Below are 8,638 nucleotides of genomic sequence, written 5' to 3'. Positions count from 1 at the left end.
AATTGTAAAAGTTAGACGAGAGACAAAATGTAAAATAAATTAGCTATGTTAGGTTGTAGAATAGTAGAGTAATTTATTCAATAATTTATTCTTTAATTTATTCATCAGTAAGAAGATGACTTGAGAAATAAGTTTTTTTTTTCGGGAGTAAATCCTGGAGTTGTTTATCTTCCGTTGTTTATGTTGTTTGCGTCATTCTCTCTGTAAACAACGAGTAATAGAGGATATTTATATTTTTTCCCCCAAGACGTGTGAGAGATATGATGGTCGTCCTCGAGTGAGTGGTTATGGAAGGTCCCCCTCATGGAAGTAACTGTCATATATGGTCCTCCTTGAATGAGTGGTGATGAATGGTTATCCTCGAGTTAAGGATCACAACAACACAAGAGATATAAATGTGTGTTAAAGAAAAAACAACTTTAAACTCTATTTTTTTTTATAAGATGGTATTTTATGATCTGTGTACAGCAGCTCCTAGCCAGTGTTGATAGTGTCGGTATTATTAAAGAGCTTGATATACCCCCCCTCGGCCTACCACCCCTGCCTACCCCCTGCCTACCCCTTCGGCCTACCCCCCGGTCTACCTGCCTACCCCCCCCTCCCGCCTTCGCCTTATCCGTGAACGTGCTACCATAGTCCATGATGCCCTTGATGTTTGTGTTTGAGTCCCTTGATGTTTGTGTTTGAGTCCCTTGATGTTTGTGTGTATAGAATCCCTGTTACCACGGACTTTAGACACCCGAGAGGTATTGACTCAACTAACGAAACCAACCAAACTTCACCTATCATAACCTAACCTGACCTAACCTATCATAACCTAACCTGACCTAACCTAACCTAACATAACCTAACCTGACCTAACCTAACATAACCTAACCTGACCTAACCTATCATAACCTAACCTGACCTAACCTATCATAACCTAACCTGACCTAACCTATCATAACCTAACCTGACCTAACCTATCATAACCTAACCTGACCTAACCTATCATAACCTAACCTGACCTAACCTAACATAACCTAACCTGACCTAACCTACCCTGACTTAGCCTCTATAAAAGGAAAAGTAACATCGTCGTTGTAATAATGTCAAAGAAAACCATATAAACGTTCACCCGCCAATCGCAATGCACCAAATTCATGACGTCACGCATGTAAACAAACACGCCCTCCATACCTTTAAAATGGACTCCGCCCACCAGACAATCTCCTGGGCATTACTTCACTCTAACTTTAAACTGTTGGTCTTACTCTGGATGGCTCGGCATTCCTACTCAAATTCCTACTTAAATTGGCCGTACAGCAGCCTTGGTTCGCCGTAATTGAGTGTGAAATATCCCAAGTTTATTCGGGAATAAGCGGCCGCAGGAACAGTAACCGTCAAGGGAAATGTTAAGTTGATACAGCCATAATGGAGGTGGAAATAGCGGGAAGTTTAAATGAGTTATAAATCATAAAGGCGTCTCTCTCTCTCTCTCTCTCTCTCTCTCTCTCTCTCTCTCTCTCTCTCTCTCTCTCTCTCTCTCTCTCTCTCTCTCTCTCTCTCTCTCTCTCTCGCACGAAGACATTTTTGCTACTTTGAAATTCTGGTACATGTTGTGCCTAAGTGGCTAAGGGGGCCTTGGTCCTCGCACGCCTGAGTGACCTCGCTGCCACTCAGGGGTCATATTTACCACTCAGGATATATACCTGCGAACCCTGACAGCCACTCAGAAATTTCGTTGATATATGACACAAAGGCAAAAATATTATACCTTATTTACAAGTTATGTGGCAATCAGACGCCACAGTTGTCATTCAGAGGTCGATACACTAATGGTCACTCAGATACCGTATTTGCCATGTAGTTGTAACTCAGATACACGTACCTCAAGTGCCTGAAGTGACCAACACACCTGGACCACTCACTGTCAGGTCCAGCTCTTATGTCAGTGACGAAGTGAGGGCCAGGTGAGCCAGACCAAGACCAAACTGTTTACCAGATCTACCAAGACAGACAGACAGATCACCACCACAGCGGCCGTCCACCACCAGGTAAACAGATACCCTCGTCAACCAGGGTGTTTATGGAGCCACAGCCACGTTTCATACCTGTGTTACTAATTCCTAACTACCTGTAGATGGATACCTGAGGCAGAGGTGAGGCAGCCATTGTGGGTAATACTGCCTCACACTTGGGTCCCTCTGCTGTACACAAGGAGGCAGCAGCGTGGCTTGTTCTACACTCAACCGCTGCCACTTACTCCACCGGAAAGAGTTAGGTACCCGTTCACAGCTGGGTGGAACGAGGCTCAAACTAGTGACCCCTGACCGCCGCACCTCGTACATGTGGAATAAACGCGCCAAAATATGGTGTGTGGAGCAGACAAAACAAACACACACTCACATGTTACGTGTGTGGAGGTCTCCTTGGTGCTGTTGGTTGACTGACTACCGCGTGCGTGGGTCACTGAAACACCCTCACCTGTTATATCGATTATCTATATGTTTACCGTAATTAGACATATTATATAATGTTCTCATCCTTTATAAATAGCTGTATGGATCTATATAAGCGTATGTAAATCTTAAATTCATATATGCAAATTACGTCCCTCCCTCACTCCCCCCCCCCTTGTAGTAACGCCCGTGTGTAGTCATACAACCTTCCCTGTTCACTGGTCCGCCACAAGACCCGACAACACTGCTAACGAAAATCAATACCCGAACAAGAAAACCGGTTCTGAATCCATTGTACCCACACCACCCACATACTGGATAACTTTTGGGTATCCATGACCACACCCTATCTACCCACCCTCCCTCATGTGGGTATTTCCGTGCCTCTTCCCCCTCTCTTCTATCCTCCTCCCCCCACACACACTGGAAAGGAGCCAATCAGCAACAGGTGTTCAGTGCCATCAGCTGATATACAATTATGAGACAAAAGAAATAATAATCTATATATGTTGTACATGTATGTGAATCTACCTCTTTTATTCTAGGCTCCTCCCCACACTCTTCCTCCTCCTCTTTCCCTCCTCCTCCCACACTTCCCCTCCTCCCTCCCCCACTTCCCCTCCTCCTCCCACACTCTTCCTCTTTCTTTCTCCCTCACATTTTCTTCATCCTTCTCACCTCCTTCCTCCTCCTCCTCCCTGACTAGACCCCTCCTAATAGACCCCTCCCTAGCCAGACCCCTCCCTGACAGACCCTCCCTGACAGACCCCTCCCTGGCAGACCTCCCTGGCAGACCCCTCCCTGACAGACCCTCCCTGACAGACCCTCCCTGACAGACCCCTCCCTGACAGACCCCTCCCTGACAGACCCCTCCCTGACAGACCCTCCCTGACAGACCCCTCCCTGGCAGACCTCCTGACAGACCCCTCCTGACAGACCCCTCTGACAGACCCCTCCCTGACAGAGGCCTCCTGACAGACCCCTCCTGACAGACCCTCCCTGACAGACCCCTCCTGGCAGACCCCTCCCTGACAGACCCCTCCCTGACAGACCCCTCCCTGACAGACCCCTCCTGACAGACCCCTCCCTGACAGACCCCTCCCTGACAGACCCTCCCTGACAGACCCTCCCTGACAGACCCCTCCTGACAGACCCCTCCCTGACAGACCCCTCCCTGGCAGACCCCTCCCTGGTAGACCCGACCTCCCCAGGCAAGGCTCCGGCTGGCACCAATCAGGGTATGGTCACTCCCCCGAGGGCGGCCCAGGGCCATGTTTCAGGCTTTTGGTAACAACGTGTACAAATTCACCCAATTTAGGGGTTAGGGCTTACTGTGGGTCTCTCTGGGGCCCATTTTTACTGGGGCCCATCAGGACTGGGGTTTCTAAGGGCCACGAGTCATTAAGGGAGTCAGCGGGGTCCAAGAGTCATGGCGTGAGGCCGTGACTCAATTATTGGTTTTTAGTCACAAATTTTTATCCAGATTTTGTTTATTGTTAAGAAGCGCGCGTGCACATAGACATACATACACACGTTCATAAAACCACGCATGCATGCACACGCTCACACACACACACACACACACACACACATTGACATATACACACATGTACACTTTAAAAACAACGGCAACTGACCAGCAAAACTTCAATTAGTAAACATGACAGAACATAAAGATCGCATGACAATACCACACACTGTTTTCCATTTATTTTCACACATTGATTTAAGTTGTTCAGGTAATTACCACCCATTAAAAGACCCATAATTTAAGGAATTACAAAAAAGACATACGATACTTTATGACACCAAATTTAATATGGATCTACAAATACGTATTGTAATTGACTCTCTGTATCTTATCAATTTTTAAGTTTAGGATGACCACCGATGGTTAGTTCTGGGATAGGAAAGACGTGACTGGGGAAAAAATAACATTGAATTGGTATTTTTAATTCTAGGATAAACTGATCTTAATTCTGGGATGAAAGAGACATGACTGGGGAAAAAAATAACATTGCATGCATAATTTTTAAGTCGAGGATGGACTGGTGTTCATTCTGGGATGGGAAGAGACACGACTGGGAAAAAATATATATTGATTAGGTATATTGTAGCGTCATTACCATTTACCGATGACGCACTCGGACTATGTTTACGGAATACAGGTTAAATGTGCCACGTACGCTGATGTCACGTACAGATGGTCACTTTCAAGTACAAACAAGTTACTACCACGTACAGGCTGAACTCTTATCATGTACACCACTACCATTAACAGACTGCCACTACAACGTACAGACTCCCACTACCACGTACAGACAATCCCTTTACCACGGACCATAAAAGGACCTTACATTCGATCACCCAGTCCTCTCTCTCTCTCACGTCGACAGATACTCGTGAAAACACAGACATTCACTTTTTCACAACCTTTCAAAAACGCCACAATATGAATCGGATTTATGATCGCTCTTCTACTTGTTGCCAGCCAGCCAGCCAGAGACCGCCTCTCTCTCTCTCTCTCTCTCTCTCTCTCTCTCTCTCTCTCTCTCTCTCTCTCTCTCTCTCTCTCTCTCTCTCTCTCTCTCTCTCTCTCTCTCTCCTTAATACTTTCAGTCTCTTTTTTTAATACTTTTAATTTACTTTGTCATTCACTATATATGTCTGTCATTTTTTTATTAATTATCTTTTACCTATTTTCTTCAATTCCCTGGTTCGTCATTCTCTTTATTGATCATTTATTACCGTTCATTATCATCATTTGTTTTATGTTCTCTTGTTTTAATTCTTCTTCCTTCCTCCGCTTCTTTCTTCCTTCGTCTTCATTCTTATTTCCTCCTCCTCCTCCTTCTCCCTCTTCATATTGTTTCTTCCTCTTTTTCCTCCTCCTCTGACCCAACCAAAACCCAACCTAACCCAACCAAAACCCAACCTAACCCAACCAAAACCCAACCTAACCAGTTGTTTAGAGTTTACGTCTGTTGGTTGGAATTACAGGTGCCTTTGCAGTACCAGATGTTGACCTGAAAAAGTTTATTTGTGTGAGGTTTTATAAAGTTGGGTTGGGTTGGGTTAGGTTAGGTTAGGTTAGGTTAGGTTAGGTTAGGTTAGTGTTTCCCTCCCACTAACGACAAAATAGTTTACTGTATCCATCACCTTATTGACACGTCTGTTATGGAGAGAGTTTACTGTATACTCCTCCGTAAACCCGTCCAAGTATATCGACAGGTTATTTAGCGCCTCAGAAATAGACAGTGATTCTCTCCTGTCTCATTCAGTCTCCGGTAACATTTTGTCCAGGAAGTTGTACCATTGTGATAAAAATTGTAATAATAATAATAATAATAATAATAATAATAATAATAATAATAATAATATCACCAATCCGTCACTGTCATCATATCTTATCTAATTAATTTAAAGGACGTCTATATATTACCATCATTTTTATTATACTTCAAAACAATCTAATGCTATATAAAACCCGGAAATATAGACATCATATATATATCCTTCAACCCCAAGAACTATATATTGCCCATTACTATAACCGCTATGAAAGGCGTCACCGCTGTTTGACACCTGTAGGTATTAAATTACGGCGTCAAATTCTAAGATGAGTTTCATTTTATAACGCTTGGCGGGTAAAACTCTTGGATATAGAGCTTCCCAGGGCGACGTTATCAGTGTTGGGATCCTATTAAACCCGTCGCCCGGGAGTAATTGATTATCTTCGATCCTCTATCTTGGTGTTGGCGCGGGTAAGTGAAAGGATTGGATAATCTATAGCCTCCCGGTTTGTGTATTTTGTGGTGTTTATGGTGCCGTTTTCTTTATGATTATCGCCAAAGTAACAGGTGGGGATTTTTTTTTTCAGGGGATACGAATGTTGGAATGTTTATTTAACCATAGTTTTTTTTTCGTTTTTTTTCAGAATGTAAAATAGTGTTACCTTTACAACATCGATTTATATATTTTAGAGATATTTATATTTAACCCCTTGAGTACGATATCTTAACCTTTTGAGTACGATATCTTAACCCCCTTGAGTACGATATCTTAACCCCTTGAGTACGATATCTTAACCCCTTGAGTACGATATCTTAACCCCTTGAGTACGATATCTTAACCCCCTTGAGTACTATATCTTAACCCATTGAGTACGATATCTTAACCCTAGGTATTCTTAACCCTTGAGTACGATATCTTAACCCCTTGAGTACGATATCTTAACCCCTGAGTACGATATCTTTAACCCTTGAGTACGATATCTTAGCCTTTTGAATACGATATCTTAACCCCTTGAGTACGATATCTTAACCCTTGAGTCGTATCTAACCCTTAAGTACGATATCTTAACCCTGAGTACGATATCTAGCCTTTGAATACGATATCTTAACCTGAGTACGATATCTTAACCCTTGAGTACGATATCTTAACCTTGAGTACGATATCTTAACCCCTTGAGTACGATATCTAGCCCCTTGAGTACGATATCTTAACCCCTTGAGTACGATATCTTAACCCCTTGAGTACGATATCTTAACCCCTTGAGTACGATATCTTAACCCCCTTGAGTACTATATCTTAACCCTTGAGTACGATATCTTAACCCCTTAAGTACGATATTCTCAAGTAACAAGTGAAAAATTCTGGGGGGGAATTGTACGATGTTTTGTCATTCAGAAAACACTATTGAATTTTAAGGAATATTTACCTTAATATTTTCTTGTGATAATATCAAGGCATGGATATATTTCTTATGATTTGTGAGGTAGCTCTAGAAAAATCAGTAATGTTTTTGACGCTAGAGTTATGTGAGCCTTGGGTCTTCAGAATTACCCAATTTCTCTCTTTCTTTCTTTTATCTCTTTCTCTCCCTGTCTCTTTGTTTCCCTCTCTCTCTCTCTCTCTCTCTCTCTCTCTCTCTCCTCTCTCTCTCTCTCTCTCTCTCTCTCTCTCTCTCTCTCTCTCTCTCTCTCTCTCTCTCTCTCTGTAGTTATTTATCCTAAAGAACAGAGGACGTGGAAAGTTGGCCCACTTATTAAGTAAGGGGAGTTCCCTAAGGGGTTGGGGGTTCCTTAAGGGGGTTGGGGAGTTCCTTAAGGGGAGTTGTTTAAAGGGGGGGAGTTCCTTAAGGGAGTTGTTTAAAGGGGGAAGTTATTTAAGGGAGGAGTTGGTTAAGGGGGGAAGTTCCTTAAGGGGGGAGATCTTTAAGGAGATGGGAAGTTCTTTAAGGGGAGAGGAAGTTCTTTAAAAAGAGTGAAAGTATATATTAAAGAAAGCGACAGGAAAGCGAAAGTTTGTAAAGGTGCCGTAAGATTATACCAAGAAAAAGTAACACATTAATTTAGAAAGTTTACTAAAATTAAGACAACCAAATTACTGGAAAAATTGTTCACCCCAAACTTGTTTATGTCGGAGTAATGAGTTGAGAGAGAGAGAGAGAGAGAGAGAGAGAGAGAGAGAGAGAGTGGTGGGAAGGAGGGAGAGAAATAAACGAGGAAGGAAGAACAGGAAAGGGAAAGTAAGAAAGAGAAAGAAAATGGAAGGCTGGAGAGAAGGAGGGTAAATGGAGGGAGAGAGGTGAAGAGAGGGAGAGAAAGAGAGAGAGACAAAAAAAGGATGGAAGGAGGGATAGTGGGAGGGTAGAAGGAGGGAGATAAGGTGAATAGACAGAAAATAATAGAGAAAAGGAGACAGAAAATCAAACCTTTTGTTAGCGAAGTGGTCCATTATTTAAGTCCACCCCCCACCCCCATTTATTCCCTAGACAAGTCCAAACACGTCCATTTTCCCCTAAATAAATCCCAAAACCTCAATTTATTCCCTACACAAGTCCAAAAAATCAAAAACCTTTTCCCCCTAACCATTTCTTCATCTGGTTAACTCTCAAAATAAATAATCTTTCTTTTTTCGTGTTATTTGACTTAGATCGACAGCTTGATTGTATTAAATAACCTTGCCTTCCACGCAAAGGGAGAGAGAGAGAGAGAGAGAGAGAGAGAGAGAGAGAGAGAGAGAGAGCAGCAACCTATTCTTCCTCCTGATACAAAGAAGAAAACAAATTAGATAAACCAAGTGAAAGAAAGAAAGTACCAGGACATAATAAAGAAAGTTGGGTTAAGAAAGTTCTCCTCAGTGCCCCGGGAAAGTGTAAATGTACGTAGTAAACTCGGTGACCGATCTCTAGG

At 42.9% G+C, this 8,638-nt stretch overlaps 1 protein-coding gene across 3 annotated transcripts in view; it reads right to left on the bottom strand.

Moving 5' to 3' along the window:
* Nucleotides 1–8,638, bottom strand: part of LOC121876869 — a 136,090-nt gene that overhangs the window by 119,445 nt on the left and 8,007 nt on the right. The gene's annotated exons all lie outside the window — the stretch shown is intronic.

This window comes from Homarus americanus, unplaced genomic scaffold (genome assembly GCF_018991925.1).
Source record: "Homarus americanus isolate GMGI-L3 unplaced genomic scaffold, GMGI_Hamer_2.0 scaffold50281, whole genome shotgun sequence".
In the NCBI taxonomy this organism is placed as follows: Eukaryota; Metazoa; Arthropoda; class Malacostraca; order Decapoda; family Nephropidae; genus Homarus; species Homarus americanus.
The sequence above is the reverse complement of the archived record's forward strand: the minus strand, read 5'-3'. Positions and strand labels throughout refer to the sequence as shown.